The 24,354-nt window shown below is 43.0% G+C and overlaps 2 long non-coding RNA genes across 6 annotated transcripts in view; one reads left to right on the forward strand and one right to left on the reverse strand.

The window, feature by feature from the left end:
- The window catches only part of LOC101424364 (uncharacterized), a 42,445-nt gene that overhangs the window by 12,902 nt on the left and 5,189 nt on the right, over positions 1 to 24,354 (reverse strand). For 2 of the 5 annotated variants that reach the window (XR_011648271.1, XR_187783.5), the window contains exons 2-3: positions 9,432 to 9,565; positions 7,639 to 7,749 (exon numbers count right to left, since the gene is read on the reverse strand). This is a non-coding gene — a long non-coding RNA (uncharacterized lncRNA). Of the gene's footprint in view, positions 1 to 1,075; positions 1,961 to 5,184; positions 5,444 to 6,721; positions 7,750 to 9,431; positions 9,566 to 24,354 lie in introns of those variants that run through there. The other 3 variants (XR_011648270.1, XR_011648269.1, XR_011648268.1) reach the window with 3 other exon arrangements.
- Positions 1,952 to 23,151, forward strand: LOC139438632 (uncharacterized). Its single transcript, XR_011648272.1, has 3 exons — positions 1,952 to 2,139; positions 19,999 to 20,086; positions 22,924 to 23,151. It is a non-coding gene; the product is annotated as an uncharacterized lncRNA (long non-coding RNA).

Raw genomic sequence — 24,354 nt, forward strand, 5'->3', positions numbered from 1 at the left:
GTACTGGGGGAGAGCATAAACTGCAATGTAAACCACTATTCATGTGGTGCAGCAGTGCTCCAAAACACATTCACCAAACTCAATGAACGTGCCACGACGATGGAAGAGGTTGCTGGTGTGGGAGGAGTGTGTGTGGGTGGGGTTATGGGAAGCTCTTACATTTTTTAATGTAACGTTTTCTGTGATCTATGTACTTTTAAAAAAAGACAATTTAATTAAAAAATTATATAAAAAAGACATGATCATCCTATTGGGGCTATTTTTAAAATTAATTAATATTTTTATTACAAATTTTTATTTTTTGGTCTTATCACTTTTTAAATTTTTTTCATTTTTTAAAATTTCTTTTAATTTTTTATTTTTATTCATTTTTAAAAAAAATATTACATTCAAAAAATATGAAGTCCCATTCAACCCCACCGCCCCCACCCCTCACTCCCCCCCCAGCAAGGCTCCCTCCCATCATCATGACACATCCACTGCACCTGGCAAGTACATCTCTGGGCATCGCTGCACCCCATGGTCAACGGTCCACATCATAGCCCATACTCTCCCACGTTCTATCCAGTGGGCCCTGGGAGGATCTACAATGTCCGGTAATTGTCCCTGCAGCACCACCCAGGACAACTCCAAGTCCCGAAAACGCCTCCACATCTCATCTCTTCCTCCCTTCCCCGCATCCAGCAGCCACCATGGCTACTTTTCCCATACCAATGCCACATTTTCTCTGTGGACATTGGATTGGTTGTGTGATCCATTATTATAATTACTCAGTTGATATGCTCCCCTGCTCTTTGTCATGCTAGCACAGCTTAACCCTGCCTAAGTCTTACTCTCTATCTATAGTATGTATATAAATACAGCTGAATGAGACAGGAGGAAACCTCATGGCCATAGTGTTGATCATACTTGCATTTTACAGGCACTATATTTATTTATTTATTTATTTATTTATTTATTTATTTTTATTGATTTTGTAAAAATATTACATTAAAAAAAATGAGGTCCCATTCAACCCCACCACCCCCAATCCACCACTCCCCCCCCCCCCCCCCCAGCAACACTCACTCCCATCATCATGACACATCCATTGCATTTGGTAAGTACATCTCTGGGCATCTCTACACCTCATGGTCAATGGTCCACACCATGGCCCATACTCTCCCACATTCCATCCAGTGGGCCCTGGGAGGATTTACAATGTCTGGTGATTGCCCCTGAAGCACCATCCAGGGCAACTCTATAAGTCCCAAAGGCGCCTCCACATCTCATCTCTTCCTGCCATTCCCCATACCCATCAGCCACCATGTCCACTTTTCCCACTCCAATGCCACCTTTTCTCTGTGGACCTTGGATTGGTTGTGTCCGTTGCACCCCTATGTCAAGAGGAGGCTCAGATTCCACATGGTTACTGGATGTAATCCTCCTGCTTTCAGTTGTAGGCACTCTAGGCTCCATGGTGTGGTGGTTGTCCTTCTTAGGCACTATATTTATGAGGGGACCCTAATGCTACCCAGGGATCAGGCAATATTTCTCCAATCTTTCCTTGCCCATTCTCCAAGATGACTTTCTCATACTTTCTGCTCTCTCCTCCAGTTTTCAACAGCTCCCCCATTCTTATTCTCAGGTGATGACTTTATTTTTGGCAGCACTGTGGAAATTAAAGCATTCCAAAAATAACTTCTACAAGTTTCCAGTGCAACATTCTTCTACTTTCCCATAAGTTTGCCTTTTATACTATACTCTTCCTCCTCCTCTGTACCGTGGATGGAGTATCTGCCCTCCCAGCCCAGGGCAACCCCTCTGCTTGTACACTAAAACCACCTCCCTTACCAAATCAAGGGCAATGATCCAGCAATTTTCTCCTCTCACTCCCAGAACAACAGTGCTTTCTTCTCTACTTGATCTTCCTTCTCTGTCAACAAAGAGTTTATTCCTGCCAGACGCTGTGTCAGTTGCCCTAGGATATAAAAGGTGAATAAACAGGTTCCAGAAATTACCCTTTCCCATATGCACTGACAACTTAATTTGTGATGTGAGACAAAGGGACTCTCTGTTCTCTTTGTGACTTGATGGGAGATGGCATTTGGAAAACAAGTGCAGAACCACAAGTTAGAAAATAGAAGACATGGCTGAAAGGTATTGTGAAATTCAATCTCTGTCCTCCTCCTGACCATTACTCCTTCAGAAACTGGAGGTCTCCACAGTGAAAATTTGAGCCTGTGTAGCCAAATTAGGAACAAATCTCATTTCATGGGGGGCAGCCAGGGATCCCTGCATGAAAGAATTTTCAGTCCCAGAGCTCTGAAAGAGCCAGTCTGTTAGATTCCCAAAGGCTCACAAACATGTGGTTACTTCCTGATGTAATAAGATGTTTCATTATACTGAGCTTGAATTTTCAGGGGAAAAATACAAAGAACATTTTTTGTTCATTTATTCGTGTGTTCAGGCATGCAGGAATCACGACTTAGAGGGCAGCACCTGGAGACCTGTTAGGTAACTGCCCTGAGTTCAGAAGAATTGCAAATCCTAAAGTATCTCCTGTTGATAGAAGCAAGTAAAAATTTTAAAAGAGTTTATGCATGGGTTTTAGAGGATATAAATTCATTCATCAAGTAGTGATTCAAAGTCTGCTGTATAGACATCAGACAATGTACAGAGGGGTGGGTGGCAGAGGAAAATAAGCACTCACAAATATCCACATGCTCTCCTTCATTTCCCAGCTTCCTTTACAATTAGGTGGATGTCATGTGAGTAGATGTGGTCAAAGTGTAGTGAGTAGAGGAAAGTATGTGTCAGTTAAGGCAGGTAAGAACCAGTGTGGCTCCTCCAATTCTTTCTTCCCCTGCCCCTTGGAAGCATGTGTTCCAGAAGGTACAGCTATGAGATGGAGCAGGATCCCCTAATACTATTGTGTTAGCCTCTGAGATTTGGAGGTTGTTGCAACAGCTAATGTTAGTTCTCCTCACTGGGGATTTGACGTGGAAAACATCAGGGGTAGTCATTTCTGTCATGGAAACTACACTTAAGTTGGGATGAGTTTTTGCAACTGTCTTAAAAATTCAGACCTTAGATTTTTTGTCTGCATTATTCAGTTCAGTTTTAGATGGAAATGATGGTGCTGAAAGCAAATTAGCCTGGTTTCATCGGAATTTTGGAATTTCATGCCATTTACACATTCATTCAATAAATATTTTTTTTAGCTTCTATTATGTACCAGTTTCTGTTACAGTATCCTAGTGTACAGCAATGGGCAAAACAAACAATATCATGCCTCTTAGTCATATAGCCCCATGCAGGAGAGAGATATAAACCCATTAACAAATAGATACATAGGGCAATGTTAGGTAATGGTAAGTGCTATGAGAAAAAACAGAGCAGGTCAAGGGGCATGAATTATTGTCTGTGAGTGTTGTTATTTTAGATAAGGTGGGAAGGAAAGCCCTCTCAAGGGAGAGAAACTGAACGCAACGTGGGCTCAACCAGGAGGCTATCCAGGGGTTGCACTGGCAGAGGGCTGACAAGGGCAAATGCCAGAGCTCTTCAGGCAGCATGGACTATTCGTCTGAACTCTGAGAAATGTCCAGGTCCACCATCACCAAGGAAACTTGGTGTCAGGCTGAGAGAGGGCATGACTAACCCACAGTTCTGGAAAATAATTTGGTCTCTCAAATCTATGTTCTCATTGACTAGACCAACGTCACACTTTGATTTTAAGCATATTTATGTCTATGCATCTTTTTTTGGCGAATGGAGTTAATTAAACCCACATTTTGTTTAGTTTTTGCTAATACCTACATCAGTCTGATGATGTTTACCTGCTTTTGGATGCACCAGCTTTAAGCTTTTGCAGCATTAGAGGACTTACCCCGTCTTAACCAGTGTTCTCTAAACTGGGTTGCTGAAATAGATCCATTGGAGTAAAAAAAAATTACAAATCCATGTGAATATATTTACCTTCTCTTTCTAAAATGTCCATTTTATGCCTCAGTCTGGTAGCACACGTATATAATTTGTAAATAAATGAAAATGCATATATTGGAATATATTAGAGGAAAATTTTTTTTTCAATAGTCAGGGTCCGTGATCCACTTTGGACCCACTAGACTGAACCAAAGCCTTTGTCACATAAGTGGCTGCGAGTTGTGACTGTCCTTGGTCTGAGGGAGCAGCTTCACCCTGACCCAGGGGACCTGATGACCAACACAATGAAATATTCAGGCAAAGGGTCTGAATAGGGGTCTTGGTGGGCACTTCTTTTGCATCTGGAAGATGTTCTTTCAATACCAAGTGTATTAGTCAGCTAAAGGCGTGCTGAGGGAATGTAACAGAAATCTGTTGACTTTTATAAAAGGTATTTATTTGGGATGGAAGCTTATAGTTACAAAGCCCTGAAGAGTCCAATTCGAGGTACCATAAGAGGTATTTCCTCACCCAAAGTCTGTTGCCATGTGTTGAAGCAAGATGGTGGGCAATATCTGCAAGTGTTCAGGCTTCATCTTTCCTCTTAATGCTCCATGGTCTCAGCCATAGGCCGGAATAAGGCTCATCTCTCTGCTGGGGGCTTGTTATTTTCCAGGCTCAGCTGCTCTGTTCTCGTCACAAGGTCGGCTGTAGACTACCAGGCTCATCTCTCTTCCTGGGGCCTCTGCTAGGTCTCACAAGCTGTCTCCCTTCCTCTATGTTCTTCTCTGTGTTCTCCTGTGTATCTACTTCTGTGTGAGATTCTGTTTTATCAACTCACCAAGAGAGCTGAAACAACACTGAGTTGTACTCTAATGACTTGTTTGAATCAAAGCCCTAATTTACATTGGTGTGGAGAAAGTGGCCATGGTGGCTGCTGGGTGTGGGGAATGGGAGGAAGAGATGAGACATGGAGACGTTTTCGGGACTTGGAGTTGTCCTGGGTGGTGCTGCAGGGACAATTACCAGACTCTGTAGGTCCTCCCATGGCCCACTGGATGGAACATGGGAGAGTGTGGGGCTATGATGTGGACCATTGACCATGAGGTGCAGCGGTGCTCAGAGATGTATTCACCAAATGCAATGAATGTCTCATGATGATGGAGGAGAATGTTGCTATGGGGGAGTAGTGGGGTGAGGGGGGTGGAGGGTATATGGGGACCTCATATTTTTTTAATGTAATATTTAAAAAATGAATAAAGACAAAAAAACCCACAAAGCCCTAATTTAAACATAATTTAATCAGACATCTCCGTTGAATCTAATACAATCAAAGTGTTATCACACCAGATCAGTTTATAAACATAATCTATACCTCTTTTGGGAATTCATAATTAATATTAAGCTGCCACAGATACCCAAAGTATTGTATTTCCCAGGGTCTTGCCATGTTAATGGTGATACCAGGACAACACCAGGAAACCCAGGCCATGGGGATTCCCATCCCAGGAAGGACTCCACTCTACCTGGAAGGATACACCTATGGTGAGAACCACAAGAGGACAAGTGAATGGCAAGCACAGACCTCCTAGCCTCTCCAAGCACCAGAGTCAAAGACAAAGCATGACTTGGCCACAATGTCATGAAAACAGACCGAGAGGAAAAAAGGGAACTCTGCAGGTTTTCCAGGACAAAACTGGGCAAATTATACTTTACTTCTGAGTTTTGGTTGCTCAAATACAGAACCCCACCATACTATGCCTAATAACCTGTATCCACCTCTCCTGAGGAAACAGTCCTCACTGGACTGTTTGAAGAGATTAAGCTTTTTTCACCAGATGAAACTGCAATGGAATACTCTGAGGTAAATGACTTGCAAGACACTTTTAATTCTTCTTTTAACTCACACCCTACTTCTCTTTTCTTCCACACCTACACATAAACTGAAGTCCCAACAGGCCTCAAATGGTGAGGTACAAAGTGTGACCCATGAGGAGGCTTGCTATTCTCCAAAAGAACTGCAGATATTTTCCGATTTACATAGAAAACAGGGAAAGATGTATGAACATGGATATTAAGGGTATGGGATAATGGCAGAAGTAATATAAGGGTGGACCAGGCTAATTTATCAATATGGGCCTGCAAAGCAGAGATTCTGAATTCACTGTTGTAGCTTGAGAGATTAGAAAGGGCTCTATTAGTTTGCTTAGGTGGTTGACTGAAACATGGACTGAAAAGAGGCTGACAATACCTGAGGTTGAAGTGCCAGAATGCCATAATATCATGTAGATGAGGGGATCCAATGACTTAGAGAGGTTGGAACGTTAGAGTCCATTTATCATGTAATACCTATCACCCACCCCAGGAAAGTCCAACCGATGCACCTTTTAGCAGAAATGTGAGGAATAAATTTGTGAGACTAACTCCATCTTCCTTCAAGAGCCCTGTGGTTGCTCTTCTCTGTAGTCCAGATGTTACTGCGGGAACTGCTGTCACTGAACTGAGATCCTTAAACACTATTGGGATGATCAGATCCTGAGTTGGCAGAAGTAAAGTGACAGCACTTAATTGCCAAAGACAAGGTGAGTGTGGCTGTCATAACGGACAGCAGACTTAAAGTCACAATCAAAATAGTCTGACTCACGGATACCTATGGTATTGGCTAATATATCATGGCGTACCTGGATGTGGAATAAATGGACTGTCTACTGAATTTTTACTTGCTCTGTATAAGCAGAAGAGTTCTAGGTCAAGAGAATAAAAGTCCGACTTGAATTACAAAAACAAAGAGTCATGGACCCTTAATCAGATCTCAGGCTTGAGACAGTTTATAGACCCAGAGTCCCTAGAATGAGGTGAAGGCCAAGTTCCCTTTGGGAAGGGATCTGTTACACTGCCAAAATTTTATACTATTAATCTTCTTCCCAGCCTTCCATAAAAAGACCTATGGCCTTTTACAAGGCTAACTGTGCATTGGGGAAAAAGAAATGATCAGACATTTTTGAGGATTATTAGAAACTAGATCAGAGATGACATTAATTCCACGAGAAGCAAAATGTCCCTGTGGCCTACTAGTCAGAATAGGGGTTTATGGAGGTCAGGTGATCAATGGAGTTTTAACTCAGTCCATCTCACAGTGGGTCCAGTGGGTCACTGGACCCCTTCTGTGGTTATTTCCCCAGTCCTGGAATGCATAAGTGGAACTGACATCCTCAGCAAATGGAAGCCTACTCACATTGGTTCCCTGACTTATGAAGTGAGAACTATTATGATAGGAAGGGCCAAGTGGAAGCCACTAGCACTGACCCTACCAAGCAAAATAGTAAATCAGAAACACAACTGGATTCCTGGAGGGATTGCAAGATCAGTGCTATCATCAAGGATTTCAAGATGTGGGGGTGGTAATTTCCACCATATCCTTATTCAACTCTCCTATTTGGTCTGTGCAGAAAATAGATGGATGTTGGAAGATGATAGTGGATTATCATAAATTTAAACAATTGGACAATGCTGTTGTTCCAAATATAGTACCACTGCTTGAGAAAATCAATAAATTTCCTTGTATCTCTCTTTCTCTGTGTTCTTCTTTTCTCTGTATTCTTCTGTTCTTTTTCTCTGTGTTCTCCTGTGTATGCAGCTATTGATCTAACAAATGATTTTTTCCCAGTAGTAAAGACCACCAGAAACAGTCTGCATCCAGCTGGCAAGGCCAGCAATTTACCTTCACTATCTTACCTTGAATATCAGCCATATGTCATAATCTTATCCACAGGGAACTTGATCATCTTCCCCTCCTATAAGACATCATACTGGTCCGTTATATTGATGATTTCATGTTGATTGCACCTAGTAAGCAAGAAGTAGAAATTACTTTAGACTTATTGTTAAGGCATTTGCATGTCTGAGGATGAGAGAGAAATTCAACAAAAATACAGAGACCTTCCACTTCAGTGAAATTTCTATGTGTCCAGCGATATGGGGAATACTGAGAGATCCCCTCCATGATAATGGTTAAGCTGTTGCATCTGGTCCCTCCTATGATCAAAAAAGAGGCACAATGTCTAGTTGGCCTCTTTTGATTTTGGAAAGAACATATTCCTCTTTAGGGTGTACCACTCCAGTCCATTTACCTAGTGACCTGAATAACTGCTAGCTTTGAGTGGGAACCAGAGCAAGAAGAGACTCTGACAGGTTCAGACTGCTGTGCAAGCCGCACTGCCATTTGGGCCATATGATCCAGCAGATCCAATGGCACTGAAGTGTAAGGGGCAAATAGAGATGCTGTCTGGAAACTTTGGCAGGCCCCTATAGGAGAATCAGAATGGTGACCATGAGAACTTTGGAGCAAAGCCTTGCCATCCCCTGCAGATAACTACTCTTCTCTTGAAAAACAGCTTTTGGCCTGCTACGGGGCCTTAGTAGAGACTGAATGCTTAATTATGCACCACTAAGTTACCATGATACCTGAGTTGTCTGTCATGAGCTGGGTGTTGTCTGACCCACCAAACCATAAAGTTTGGCATACACAGCTGAACTCCCTCATAAAATTGAAGTGGTATATATGAGATAAGGTTTGAGCAGGTCCTGAAGGCACAAGAAAGCTACTTGAGGAAGTAGCCCTAATGCCCATGGTCACCACTTTTCCCACATTATCTTCTCTTTCCCAGTCCACAACTCTGGCCTCTTGGGGAGTTCGTTACAGTTAGTTGACTGAGGAAGAGAAAACTCCAGCCTGGTTTACAGATGGTTCTGTCCAATATGCAGGTACCACATAAAAGTGAACAGTTGCAGCACTGCAGGCCTTTTCTCGGATGTCCCTGAAGGACAGTGTTGAGGGGAAATCCTCCCAGTGGGCAGAACTTCAAGTATTGTACCTTTTTGCTCATTTTGCTTGGAAGGAGAAATGGCCAGAGATGTGTTTGTACATTGATTCATAGGCTGTCGCTATTGGTTTGGCCAGATGGTCAGGGATTTGGCAGGAGAATGATCAGAAAATTGGTGACAAAGGTCTAGAGAAGGGGTATGTTGATAGGCCTTTCTGTGGGCAAAAAAAACATGAAGATATTTGTGTCCCACATGAATGCTCACCAGCTGGTGGCTTTAGCAAAGGATGATTTTAATTATCTAGCGGATAAGATGACCTGTTCTGGGCATACTAGTTGGCCTCTTTCCCTAGCCACTGCCGTCAATGCCCAGTGGGCTCATGAACAAAGTGCTTTAGTGATAAAGACGGAGGTTATGCATGAGGTCAGCAACATACACCTTCACCTACCAAAGTGGACCAAAGTGACTACAGCCACTGCTGAGTGCCCAGTCTACCAGCAGCAGAGATTTACACTCCGTCCCTAATATGGTGCCATTCCGAAAAGTGATCAGCCTGCTACCTGGTGGCAGGTTGATTACATTAGACCACTTCCATCATGGAAGGGACAGCAATTTGTTCTTACTGGAATAGTTACCTTCTCTGGATATGGGTTTGCCTTCCCTGTATGCTGCGCTTCTGCCAAAACTACCATCTGTGGACTTACGTAATGCGTTATGCACCGTCATGGTCTTCCACACAGCGTTGCTTCTGATCAAGGAACTCACTTCACAGCAAATGACATGCAGGAATGGGCACATGCTCATGGAATTCACAGGTCTTCTCATGTACCCCATCACCCTGAAGCAGCAGGATGACAGAATGGTTGGAATGGCCTTTTGAAGACTCAATTATGGCTCCAACTAGGTGGCAATACCTTGCAGGGCTGGGGCAATGCTCACCAGGAGGCTGTGTATACTCCAAATGAGCACCCACTTTATGGTAATATTTCTCTCACATCCAGTATTCACAGGTCCAGAAATCAAGGGGGTGGAAATGGGAGTGGCACCACTCATTATTACACCTAATGATCCACTAGGAAAGTTTTGCTTCCGTCCCTGCAACCTTAAGTGTTGCTGGTTTACTGGTCTTAGTTTCAAAAGAAGGAGTGCTTCCACAAGGAGACACTACAATGATTCCATTGAACTGGAAGTTAAGACTTCCACCTGGCCACTTTGGGATCCTCATGCCTCTGAATCATCAGGCAAAGAAGGGAATTACTGTACTGGCTGAGGCAATTGACACTGATTATGAAGGGGAAAAAGGACTGCTATTACACAATGTAGGTAAATAAGGGTTTGCCAGGAAGACAGGAGATCTTTTCCAGTGTTTATTATTACTACCATGACCTGTAATTAAAGTTACAATCCAGGAAGGACTACCAGTGACCTAGAAACTTCAGGAATGAAGGTTTGTGTCACCCCACCAGGCAAAGAATACCTGACTAATACATTAGGTCTCCCAGAATTTCCACTTCATGCATGCACAGCTTAGAAGTTGGCCAGGGACTTGAGGAAAACTTTAAACAGATTTAGGGGGCCCTTTTTCTCCTTTATCTGTGGGATCCTGCTCCCCAAATCCCAGCCACCTTGGCAACATTTAATCCAAATTTATGTATCATCTATCTAGAGCAGGAGTTCTTAACCAGGGGTCCACAGACCTCTTGATTTCAGGGGATCTGTGAGCTTGAATTGAAAATTTTTAAAAAACCACAACATTATTCTTGCAGGAACGTGTTGGTACAGGTGTGCCATAAAATTATCTGCTGTTACATTCTGAGAAGGGGTCCGTGGTTTTCACCTGACTGGCAAAGGGGTCCATGGAACAAGAAAGGTTAAGAACCCCTAATCTAGAGAAACCTTTGTTGTCTGCTGGACTCTCTTTCCCTGCACTATAATTTGGAAAATACTGTCAGGAAGAAATCTGGGGAGACTGTGGATTCAGTTCATTCTTCCCATCTCTTAAGTAACCCTGCAATTGTTTATAATGTTTTGTTCAACTTTTTAAGATTTGTTGTTGTTGTTGTTGTTGTTATGGTGAAAGTAATAGAATAATAACAGCTCCTACATCTTGGTCAGGATCAGAAGTCCTGCCACAAAGGTCGCTTATACTTAGAATTTTAGTACTTACTCTTTTGTTAAAGGTAAATAACTGAAGATTTAAGTGTGATGGTGATAAATGAGCAATATCCAATTTCGAAAGAGTACTCTGGCTGTAGCAAGTGGGAGCCATGGAGACTACAGCAGCCACAAGAATTACCATGTGTTGTCATGTACCCTGCTAAGTATTTTACCTGCATGAGCTCCTAATTAATCCTCAAAACAACTCTAAGATGTGGGTATTATTATCATCATCCTCATTTTTCCCATGAGAAAACTGAAGCATAAAGAAGCAAGATCACAGATTTTCTTAAGTGCTTGGAGCTCAAGTTAAGCTCAAGTCCGTCTAAGAAGACTTTCTACCTTTATCCCTGCTTGAAGACTTTTGTAACTTAAAATGAGGTTTGATGGGAGACTAAAATAACAAGACTGTAGGGAGAAGAAGGACTGGAAAGAGATTCAAAATTAGAGTGCATCAAGAAGACTTGCTGACCTATAAGTGAGGAGAACTAGGAATTTAGAATGACTTTCAGGTCTTTGGTTTGAGCCAAAGGAGTGATGGCAGAGCCCTTCATTGGGATTTCAAGCACAGGAAGAGGATGAGGTTGGAAGAAATGTTGTGGATTGTTTTTTCTGGACATTTTGGAACTGAGGGGTATACAGGGGTCTCAAAGTAGAGGGATGCTTTAAAAGCTTTGTAGGACTTAGAAACACTTCCTTTTATCCCACAGTACAAATGAGTCCATATCACACAATTTATGTATAACTTCATTTTAAGAACTGAGGTACAACTGGCTAATTAACTCCATGTTGTTTTTGCAGCATTTAAACAAACTGATTAATTGTAACATTTCCAATTAATTGTAATATTCTCCAAATATTAGCAGCATTCCTTCACAGTTTTGATAATTCTGCTCACTGCTATGATATAGTTTGCAGTGATCTTGATCTTCTTGGAGTTCTACAAAACATCACACTGGTCCACACATCAAAGATATTATGCTGATTCGTCTAAGGGGCAGAAATGAGCAAATACTTTAGATCATTTGTAAAACAGTACATACCAGAAAGTGGGAGGAAAACCCCATAAAATTCAGGGGCCTGCTACCTCACTGAAGTTTCTGGGGATTCAGTGGTCTGAACCATGTCAAGATGTCCCCTCCAAGGTGAAACACAAATTTAATCACCTCATACCACCTACCAGAAAAAAAATGGAGGTCCAATGCTTTCTAGACTTTTTTCAGTGAATTAAAGAAATCCATATTTGAATTTGTAATTCAAATTTATATTGTTTTTTTTTTCTTCTTCTTCTTTTTCTCTACCTGGCAAACATTTCCCACTATTTTCTCATTTACTATGATATTCCAGCGACGCTAATCTTCCTACAGGTTTTAGAAAAAGCTCTTTCCAGCCTTAGGGGCTTTACACTTGCTATCATTTCTTCTGCCCACCATGTTTTCATCCTCACCCTTTATCCTTTATATATCAACTCTAAGTCACTTTAAAAATATTTTTTTAAGGAGGTACTGGGAATTGAGCCCAGGACCTCATTCATGAGAATCAGGTGTTCAACCACTGAGCCCCATCTACTCCTCAATGAGAGTTGGTTTTTTTCATTTGTTTGTTTTGTTTTTAGGAGGTACCGGGGAACCAGCCCTAGACCTAGTATATGGGAGGCAGGCAGTCAACCACTTGAGCTGTGTCCACCCCCCTCCACATCACCTTTAACAGATGTTTTCCGTGACCACCTTATTGAAAGTGGGTTCCCACACACACCCTTATTTTCTTTCTGTCTCCTTCTTAGTTTTTTTCATAAGATAACCTATGAGTATCTTATTTATTTACTTAACTATCTTGAAGACTTTTAGTTACTGGCACATTGTCACTCTTTTTAATTCTTGGCACTTTCAATGTCCACATAAAGAGAGCTTTTCTGTCTCTGGACTCCCTTGTCTCTTCCAATGATGTTACCCTTCTCTCCACCTAAGACACTGAGTCCCATGGACACACCCTGGATCTTGTCATTACCAAGGACCATGTGATCCATTATTATAATTGCTCAATCAACACACTTCCCTTTCTCTTTGTCATGCTGGCACACCTAAATCCTGCCAAGTCCTACTCCCCATCTATTCCATGTGTATACCAATACAGCTGAATGAGATGGGAGGACACCACATGGCCGTTGTGTTGGTCACTTTACAGTCATTATATTCATGAGGGGACCCTAATACTACCCCACAATCAGACCATATTTTTCCAGTCTCTCCTTGCCCGTTTCCCTAGATGACTATTTCATACTTTCAGCTCTCTCCTCTGATTCTCAAAACCTCCCCATTCTTATCATCAGGTGATGACTTTATTTCTTGCAGCACAGAGAAAATTGAAGCATTCCAAAAGAACTCCTACAAGCTTCCAGCTCAACATTCTTCTACTTTCCCATAAGTGTGCCTTTGTACTCGCCCTCCTGCTCTGTACCATGGATGGAGTATCTGCACTCCCAGCCCAGGGCAACCCCTCTGCTTGTACACTAAAACCACTTTCTTTACCAAATCAAGGGTGATGATCCAGCAATTTTCTCCTCTCACTCCATAACAGCAGTGCTTTCCTCTCTACTTGATCTTTCCTCTCCTCTCTGCCAACAAATGTAGTTTATTCCTGCCGTACCTTGTGTTAGATTCCCTAGGATATATAAGGTAAATAAACAGGTTCCAGGACCTACTTGCCCACATGCACTGACAACTTAATTTGTGATATGAGACAAAGGGGCTCTCTGTCCTCCTTGTGGCCTGATGGGAGGTGGAGTTTGGAAATCCAGTGCAGAACCACAAGTTAGAACACAGACTACACAGCTGAAAGGTGTGTGTGTGAAAAATCCTGACCATTGTTCCTTCAGAAACTGGATTTCTCCATAGGGAAGTGAGCCGCACAGCTAAATCGAAACTAATCTCATCCCATGTGGGGCAGCCAGGGACCCCTGAGTGAAATCTCAGATAACAGAGATCCAGGTTATCTGGAAGAGGAGAGAGCTAATGTTGGTAATATGCCAGTGCTTTGGTACCACATCTTGTCCCTGACCTCAGATTCCACCTAAAACAATGTGGAATGAGACTATTTTGGAATTTCAAAGACTGGCATGATCTGCTGGCAGGAATCTGCTATGGATTAGAGCAGAGAAGAGGGCCATTAATGCTATCTGGTGGATTAATAGTTCCCAAGGAAAACATACCAGTCATCTGGATTACTACCAGGGGAGAGAGGAGAGAAGGTCACCCAGCAACTTAGGATTCATGCAGTTACAGCCATTTCTCAGGGCAGGACTTTGAGTCAAACATTATTCCTGTTTACTTTCAGATGTACCAAATCCATGCTCCCCAGAGTCATTGAGAAGGGTCCCTGGCTAGGGGAATCCAAGAATTGCAATACTCCTCAAATCTCAGTTATGTTTAAGACATTTTTTTGACTAGTATTTATAAATCCGACTTGGTCATTTAGCAATCAGTAACCAAGTTCTACTCATGAAATATTTTCTATGCACATCAAAGATCTGAGCTGCTTGGTCTCTCCATTCCAGATTGCAGCTGGGTGGCTTGAACCTATGGCAGATTCAACCAGCAGCCATCACAAGCAGATGTCCAGTTGTGGAGGTTGGTCTGCAGCTCCTGACTTGGTACTTGTTGAATAATTGTGGAAAATGATGGAGAAATATCAACTGTACATCCTACAGGCTTACATAAGAATCAACTTGAGCCTATGATCCACATAATACAATATATATATGAGCTGTGCAATGGCATAAGCTCATAAATACCAGAGGCATCGTTCACTGAATTAGGGAAGATGGGAGGATGGAATAGTCCGGGAGGGAGATGTAAGGTCAATAGCACTGGAGAAGTCACCTTGAAATTTGAACCAGCCCTCACTTAATGCTGACCAATCACATTGCCTGCATTAGTTGTTTCCAAACATTTGTTCATGGTCCTGATGCATTGCACTCTTCATCTCTTGGGGAATGGTTAAAACTATTTTCTCCATTACTTTCACAGGCACCATCTATTCCTAAGTAGGACATGCCTGAGAGTTTAAGAAAGAGCCGAGTTACTTAAAAAGTCAGCATGCAGGAAAGCAGAACCACTTGTCTGCAAGTACAATAATTGTGAGAAGTTTACCTAGAAATGGAAAAAGCTGAATTCATACGTCCACAAATAGACTCCTAAGGCTTAGAGCCTCATCTTAGTATCAACTGTATGGAATCATAATCTTTATTACAGGTTTGCTAAAAACCAAAGTAACAACTCTAGTCACTTCCAGACTGAGAAGAGATTTCTTAATTTAACAAAATGTCACTTGTTTAAATAACAGGAATCTATGGTCACAAGAAGAAATAAGCTTTAACATTAGGTGGCTTAACAAAATACAGTCTTCTTGTATTAGGATGGATTAGGTAATGCTTCCATAACAAACGACTCCTGAAATCTTAGTGGCTTAATGACAAAATTTCTCTCTCATGCAAGTCTAAAACTGAGCAGCTCTGCAGGGCATGTGCATCTTGACACAACACAGAAAGTCGGGCTGCCAGCACTAATGGCTTCATGTTTCAGCCATTAGAAGCTGGAACTCTGACTGTGAGCACTGGTAGTTTCTGCGTTAGGGTTAGCTTGAGTTTCTGCAGTCAAAAAAGCTGTCATTCAAACTGGCCAGTCTGGTAAACACACGATATGTGTGTTCCTACAATTACTAGCAGGCAAAGAGGGTATAACTCAGTGGTTGGCTGGGCCTAAGAAGCAGAGGAATTCTAGAATTGGCTCTTGCCACTTGCTGAACTATTGGCATCAAAACCAAATATAAGGAGTTGAGGAGAAAAATATGTTCCTGTTGTTTCTCTTCCATCAGCCCCTCCTGAGAAGCTAGTCCATTTCCCTAGTTACAAAGCAGGGTAGATGTGATTTCACAGGCCAGGTGCTAACCTCCATGTGCACATGCGTATGAACACACATTCAGTATGTGAAACAGGTCTCACAGCCCACTGTACGATGGGACTAACCAATGAAACTAATGGGAAAGGGAGATCCCAAATGTCCGTGCGAGTCTTAAAGTCAAGGTGGTGCTCCTGGCCTCCTTTGTAAAATTCCTCAGGAAAGATATGCTTAGAGATTTCCTGATCAGATTTATTACATTGTGTGATTAGACAAATGGTCGAAATCATAAATTGGCTTTCCGCTAGGGCTCCTGATAATAACAAATGTCAGAAAAAGAGGAAATAAGTTGGAGCAAAATCAGGAAAGCTTTAGGTTGTGGGATGAAGATATTTACCCAGCAACTTCTCAGATCACAGATTTTGCAGTCCCAGAGATCTTAGAGATCTAAGCTGTAAGACCCCCTCACAGACATGTGGTTACTTCCTGATGTAACTAGATGCTTCGGTATCCTGAACTTGAATTTTCAGGTGGAAAGTTCCAAGAGCATTTTTTGTTGGTGGTGATCTATTCATGTGTTCAGGCATGCAGGGATTCAGACTTAATCTGGTTTCAATTCTTAGAGAATAACACCTGGAGACCTGTTGTGGAACTGCCTTAAACTCAGGAGAATTGCAAATCCTCAAGAATCACAACAAATAACAAGTGACAATTTCAGAAGAGTTTAGGCATGGATTTTATAGAATATAAATTCATTCATCAAATAGTGATTCAGTGTCTGTTGTATAGAGGCCTCTCACCGTCCTGAAGGCTGGGGTGGCAGAGGAAATCAGCACTTAGAAATGTCCATGTGCTCTCCTTCATTTCCCAGCTTCCTTTGCAATTAGATGGATGTCATGTGACTGGACCTGGCCAATGTATAGTGAACAGAGAGAAGTATGTGGCAGTTAAGGCAGTTAAGAACCAGTGTGGAAACGATTCTCCTGCTTGCAGTTGTAGGCACTATTGGCTCCCTGGTGTGGTGGTTAATCATCTTCACCTCCCTGTTAGCTGACCTGGGTAAGTCCAACGAATCAGAGAGTAAGAGTTGCAACTCTGCTGAGGCTCAGGGTCCAGCTGGCACATGAACAGTCCAGAGATTCAAGTCTCATGAGTATACATCAACCCTAGTGCCAACCACAGTTTCAGTAAAAGTGACAGAAGAGGCATGTGTAGAAAGGTCACATCTGAATCCGACTCCATCACACTCAGGAGCACAAATTCCAAAGAAGGGCCATGTGGGATCTAAACCCCCTCTCGATTTAGAGGTGGAGTGGACATCACCATCCCATGGTCCCCACGATGGAGGAATAAAATATGGATTAGAGTGGACTTACTGGTATTCTACTATAGAACTATTGTGGCTCTAGCAATGGAAGAAATTGTATCACTGATGTGAAGAGAGTAGCCATGGTAGTTGCTGAGGGCAGGGAGAGAGAAGAAGAGATGTGATTGGGGGCATTTTTGGGACTTGCAATTATCCTAAATGACATTGCAGGGACAGATGCTGGACATTATATATCCTGCCATAACCCACTGAATGTACTGAGGGAGAGTGTAAACTACAATGTAAACTATAGTCCATTCAGAGCAGCAGTGCTCCAAAATGTATTCACCAAAATCAATGAATGTGGCACAATGATGAAAGAGGTTGTTGATGTGGGAGGAGTGGGGGTTGAGACACTTGGGAACTTCTTATATTTTTAATGCAACATTTTTTGTGATCTATGTATCTTTAAAAAAAGACAAAAAATAAATAAATAAAGGTTGGAATAAGGAAAAAAAAAAAAAAAGAACCAGTGTGGCCCCTACAATTCTTTCTTCCCTGCCCCTTGGAAGCTTGTGTTCCAGAAGGTGCATCTATGAGATGGAGCAGGGTCCCCTGATGCTGTTGTGCTAGCCTCTGAGGTTTGGAGGCTGCTGCAACAGCTAGTGTTAATTTTCCTCATTGGGAATTTGATGTGGAAAACACCCGGGGTAGTAATTTCCTTCGTGGAAAGTACACTCGAGTTGGAATGATTCCCTAAGGTTTTGCAGCTGTCTTTAAAATTCAGACCTTAGATTTTGTCTACATTATTCAGCTCGGTTTTAGATGGAAATGATGGTGCTAAAAACAAATTTTCCCTGGTTTCACTGGAATTTAATGCAATTAATAATTTTCAAGCTCCTGCTATGTACCAGTTTCTGTTCCAGGACTTTAGGATACATACAGCAGTGGGCCAAACGATGTCCATTCCCATATAGACATATAGTCCTGTGGGAGAGACAGATAAAAACCAATTAACAAATAGATATATAGTACAATGTCAGGTAGTGGTAAGTGTATTTAAAAAAAAAGAGCAGGTCAAGGGGCATCCGGTATCGTGTGCGAGGGCTGCTCTTTTAGATGGGGTGGAAGGAAAGCTCTTGTGGGAAAGAACCTGAACACAGGTGGGACCAGCCAGGAGGATAATCAGGGGCTACTCCAGGCAGACGGCCTGAAGGGGCACGTATCAGAGCTGTTCAGGCAGGACAGGCTCTTTGTCTGAACTCTGGGAAATGTCCAGATCCACCATCAGCAAGGAAACAGAGTCAGACTAAGAGCAGGCCTGACCAACCAACACTTCTGGAAAAAATTTGGTTTCTCAAATCTATATTCTCATTGATTTGACCGATTTCATGCTCTGGTTTCAGCATTTTTGTGTCGATGCATTTTTTTTTTTCGTAAGTACAGTTCACTAAACTCACATTTTGCCTGCTTTCTGCTAATACCCATATAAATGTCTGATGATGTTCACCTACTCTTGGTTGGCCCAAGTTTAGACTTCTGCAGCCTTAGATGGCTTTCCCTGGCTATTCCAGGGTTCTCCAAACTAGGTTGCTCTAATGGACCCGTCGGAATGTACAAAAATACTATAAATGTTTATTAATATTTTATCTCCTTTAAAAATATCTATTTTATGTCTCAGTGTAGTAGCTTATGTATGTGATTTGTAAATAAATGAAGATGCATATATTGGAATGTATTAGTGGTAAAAAATATTTTTTTCCAGTGGTAGGGTTCCGTGATCCAAACACTTTATACCCATTAAGCTGATTTTGTCACACAACTAGCTATGAGTCATGGCTGCCCTTCTTTCTAGGGAAGCAGCCTCACCCTGCCCCAGGGAACCTGATGATCAACACAATTAAATATTCAGGCAAAGGTTCTAAAGAGGGATCTTGGTGGGTGCTGCTTTTGAGTCTGGAAGATGTTCTTTTGATTCCAAGGTATTGGATTTCCCAGGGACTTACCATGTTAACAGCGATACCAGGGCAATACGTGAAACCCAGGCCATAAAGATCCCCGTCCCCAGGGAGGCCTCCACTCTATATGGGAAGATACACACATGGTGAAAAGAGGACAAGTGAATGGCAAGCCCAGACTTCACCACCTCTCCAGGCGCCAGAGTCAAAGACAAAGTATGACATGGCCATAATGCCATGAAAACAGACCAAGAGAGAAAAAAAGGCACTCTGCATGTTTTCTAGAACAAAACCAGGCTAATTACTTCAGTTCTGCATTTTGGTCGCCCAACTACAGAGCAAGATGGTAACATGGGGTGCCAGGCCCCATGGGGTTGTTGTGAGGGCACTGGAGGCACTATCCATGGAGACTGTTTTAGCACATTGTAGGGATTGTGACTCAAGGATGAGGAACCACCCGTCTCTGTGCTTGGGTTTCACTGCGTTACCTCATTCAGTCTCCTATGTTATTACTGGGCTCACAAAAAAGAGCAAATAATTCTCCTAAGATCCCATAGCCAGTGAACACTTGAGCTAGGATTTGAGCCCTGTGCTGTCTGACATCAGTGTGGAAACCTTCCCCACTCAACCAGGCTGCTTTCCTAGGTTTGGGCTTTTGGAAAAAAGCCAGGGAGGTAAAAGAGAAGTGGTGGGGAACTTCCCTTTTTCAAAAACAGGAACTAATGTGCCAGGATGATGAAAGAGGTGGTTGATTTGGGAGGAGTGGGGTGAGGGGGGTGGGGGGTATATGGGGACCTCTTATATTTTTTTAATGTAACATTCAAAAAAAATAAGGAGAGAAATGTTCACATTCATAAAATACAGCAGCCTCTGTTGGGTTGCTAAGTTACAATGAATTAAAGGTGTGCTTTCTTATAACTCCAATCCATTCTTCTTTGAAAACATAACACCCAAGAAGAGAAAGAAGGAAGTAAACGTCACTGCAGCTGGTAATTCTGCGTTCCAGGATAATTACTAGTTGGTGTCCATCCAGAGCCTGCTATGTAAGTGCTTCAATTTCTATAGGTTCTTACCTATATTGTGAACTGCTTTGTTCTCTTACCTTTTAATGTTCAAACCAATACAAAAGACCAAGAAAGAAGAGGCAAAGAGGAAGAGAGAGGAAACCAATATACACTGAGCCTCCGTTATGTGCACGTCCTTTCAATATATTTATTTATTTTATCCTCAAAACTAGCCCAAGTCCTTGGGAACTGTAATCTCAATTTACAAAGAACATTAAAATTGTGTGGTTAAGAAACTGGGGACCAGTGAACTGAGCCCGGCTCTGACCGTCCCCAAACCCTGTGATCTGTCTAATAGTCCACACCATCTCCAGGTGGTGTTGGGATCATCATTTTTCCAGAGCTCTTCATCCAAGAGGGTGAACGCCATAAGTCTTGTGTAGGAGTGGTGACACATCTATGTGTGTGTGTAAACATTTGCCTTGCCTGGTACCATCCTTCCTAGTCAGCCTGCGGTCTCTGGCCAAGGAAAGGCAGGTACTTCCCCAAAAGACACCTACATCCTAGCCATACAACTTGCAAACTGAGCCTGCAGCACCTAATGGAGGCTTTAGCCATGCTTCTATTCAGCCCCAGTGGAAACAGAGGTGGAGGGGAGAGAGCAAAGGAAGTCCAAGAAAACATACATCCTTAGTGTTTGCTCAGCACAGACCTTTGCCACGGAAGGCAGTGCTGATAAAGTTGGTGTTTACTCTGCTTTCCCAATATTCTGCAAGACGGAAAGTTGAGTAAGGGGCACAGAGAACTTGTTTCAATAAAATGGAAATTATTGATCTCTCACTACATTCCATGAATAATCGTTTTTTCCCCAGCCATTTCACTGAATTTTTTCATTTCCACTTACCAGCCCTTAAATAATGAACAACTACACAGCTCTGAGAGTGATGGAAGGGAAATAATATTAACTGAGCCAGGCATTTCATGATTGCTTTCTCAGCTAACCCTCACTTGAACCCCATGACTTAAGGATTAACATCGCCATGCCATGGATAAAGCAGATTGATGGGCTCTGGGTTCTCAGCAGCTAAGTGGCAGAGCTGGGATTTTAACTGTCTATCCCACTGCTTCTCCACTCTATTCCCTGGTACCTTCATAAACAGTGGGGGAGGGTAGTAGTGGAGAAGAAAAAGCAGTTTCTTGTAAGGTTTAGTATATACCTACCCTATCACCAACCCTTCCAGCCAAGAGAAATGAAAACATATTCATATAAAGACTTACACTTGAGTGTTCATAGAACATAAATACAGTCAAAGTTGGAAACAACCAGATGTCCATCAAGAGATGACTAGGTAGACTAATTGTGTTGATGCCATACAGTGGAATAATACTCAGCAATGAAACAAGCGCAACAATTTGGGTGAATCTCAAAAACATACTGGTAAGACAAATAAGTAACTAGACAAACAAACCATAATGTCTAGGAAAGAAACCAGACTCAAAAAAATTACATGCAGGGAATCTGATGTGGCTCAACCAATTGGGCTCCTGTCTACCATATAGGAAGTTCAGGGTTCAGTGCCTGGGGCCTCTTGGTGAGGGCAGGCTGGTCCATGTGGGGAGCTGGCCCATGCAGGATGCTGGGCCATGTGGGAAGGCCACCCCATGCAGAAGTGCACGGAATTGCTGCCCAGAGTGGGAAAGCCACCCCACACAGGAGTGCCCGCCAATGTGGAGAGCTGGCACAGCAAGATGAAGCAACAAGAGACACAGAGGAGACAAAATAAGAAGAGGCAGCAGAACAGGGAGCTGAGGTGGCACAAGAGAGCAATCGCCTCTCTCCCACTCCAGAAGATCCCAGGATCAGGTCCTGGAGATGCCTAATGAGAATACAAGCAGACACAGAAAAACACACAGCGAATGGACACAGAGAGCAGACAATAGGGGGAACAGAGGGACTGGGGGGGAGGGGTGTAGAGAAATAAGTCTTTAAAGAAAAAATACATACATAGTGTGTGATTCTATTTACATGAAGTTCTTCTAGAAGAGACAAAACGAATCTATGGCAACAGAAGTCAGAATAGAATATCTTAGGTGGTAATGGTTGGGAAAGGCATGAGGAAACTTCCAGGTTTGATGGACATACTTTCAATCTTGAACTGGATGGTGTTCACACAGATGTACACAAATGTGAAACTTGGTTGAACTGAACATGTATAAGATTTATGAATTTGCTTCATGTAAACAGCACCTCGGTAAAAATAAATAAGTGAAAAGTAAAGATGGGGAAAGAGATGGTCTCCCGTGGATGAAGGTGATGATGGTGGAGATTGGAGAAGTTGGAGGGTTTGAGAGACGTTATATAGAGTCATCTTATTTAGTCTCTCTGAGCCTCACCTGCAACATAGATGCAATCAGCCTTCCTTGAAGAGCTATGGGGAAGACCAGAGTTTTGCACGTATTTTGGCCAACAGATCGCCAATTGGAAAATGGGATGCTTTGGCTGAGATGAGGCTGTGAGCTGTTGGGGGTGAGGTGGGGAGGGGAACGTCAGTGTCAGCTCCTGGACAGGGAGCCCGGCCAAGAGGTCCCTGCAGTGCCCGGGCTGAGCCACGGAGAGAATGGAAGGAGGGCAGGATCGGGCAGCAGGGGTGTGACGCCAACCTCTCCCCTCACTGGGATTTCATCCTCACCCAACACACCACTTACTCTGCTGTCTTCCCCCAAACAGTGCCTCTTTGCTTGTGGGGCAGACAGAGGAGACAGAAAGGGGAAGCAGCTCTGGGTGGTAGGGGGTCCCAGGCCCTGGGTTCAGGAAAAGCAGTGCTAGGTGCTGGCCATGAGCCCCCGGGCAACCTGCTGCCCCTCTCTCCCCTCAGGTTTCCTGAGTATCAACTTAAATGGACAAAGCAACTGAGATACACATCAGAATGTGCATGCCCCATACAAAGTCCAGTATTCTAAAGATTTTGACACTTACGTCTTGGCAAGACTTGACGGTCTGATAAAGGCTCCAGTTCTCCTCTTGTGCCTTCAGTGTAACTCACCTCATCAAGCATCCTTTGAGCATCTAATCTCAAGTGAGAGGGGCAGCACGCGGTGCCTGCCCGCAGGTAACTGGACCTCGGGGCTACAGCCGAGCTTCGTGGTTACGTGCCCTTGCCCTGAGGTTGCCCAGCCTGCTTCCAGTCTCCTCTCTGCCACTTTCACTAGGGCCACTTCCTCAACCTCTTTGAGCCTCAGTTTCCTCATGCATAAAATGTAGATAACAGAAGCACTTGAGCGGGTGAGGAGGACGCCCTGGAGCCAGCCTGTCCCTCCCCGACAGAAAGGCCCCTATGTGATGGTGTGACAGACAAATGGAGGTGGTGGGGTGTGGCCATAGGCTGTCAGGGATCCGCGATTTTTTTCTGGACAGGGCCAGCGGGTAAGCCATATAGGCTTTGCGGGCTATTATGGTCTCTGTTGCAACTACTCAACTCAGTCCTTGGGGTACAAAAGCAGCCAGAGACCCTATGTAAGCCAATAGGCATGGTTGTATCCCAAAAAAAAACTATATATGACCCTGAAATTTGATTTGCATGTGATAAAATAGTTTGCTTCTTTTATCCCCCAACCATTTAAAAACGTAAAGCTGATTCTTACCTTGCTGGCCATAGGAAAACAAGTGCAGGTGGGATTTGGCCCACGGGGTGTGGTTTGTTGACCCTGGTGTAGGTGTGTGGAGGTGTTGGGATGAGCCTGGAGGAGGGAGGTGGGACTGTGGAAAACCTTCAATGCCGTGCCAAGGAGCTAGGTAACAACAACGCGCAGCCAGTGCAGGGCTCCAGCCATGCTCCCCAGGGCCAGCAAAGGTGGGGGACAAGGCGAGCCTATCCGCTTCTTTCTTCTTTGAACTACTTTTGAGAGTCACTATGAGCCCAGGGATAGAAATGCACTTTTTTGCACAAGCTTGAGAATCTTTATGTGCACACATCCAACAATTTTTATAAACATATTAAACCATTTTACTGATTTTTATAATAAATGTTTTGTAAGGTTTTGAGCAATATGACTATAAGCACATGAAAATTGTATTTGCATACCAAAATCGCTGTTACGAAATTATAGAATTGCCTAATGAAAGGTAATTTGAAGACCAAATTTTCAAATTTGACTCGGGAGTTGGGATTTTGCTGGGTGTACACAAAAGAGAAACAAAGGGGAGTTAAAGATTGTGTTTGTCTGTCATTGCTACTACTAATTTAGGGGCTTAAAACAGAGATTTATTCTCTCACGGCGCTGGAGGTCAGAAGTCTGCACTGGGTGGC

The sequence above is a fragment of the Dasypus novemcinctus genome, chromosome 3 (genome assembly GCF_030445035.2).
Source record: "Dasypus novemcinctus isolate mDasNov1 chromosome 3, mDasNov1.1.hap2, whole genome shotgun sequence".
NCBI classification, from domain to species: Eukaryota; Metazoa; Chordata; class Mammalia; order Cingulata; family Dasypodidae; genus Dasypus; species Dasypus novemcinctus.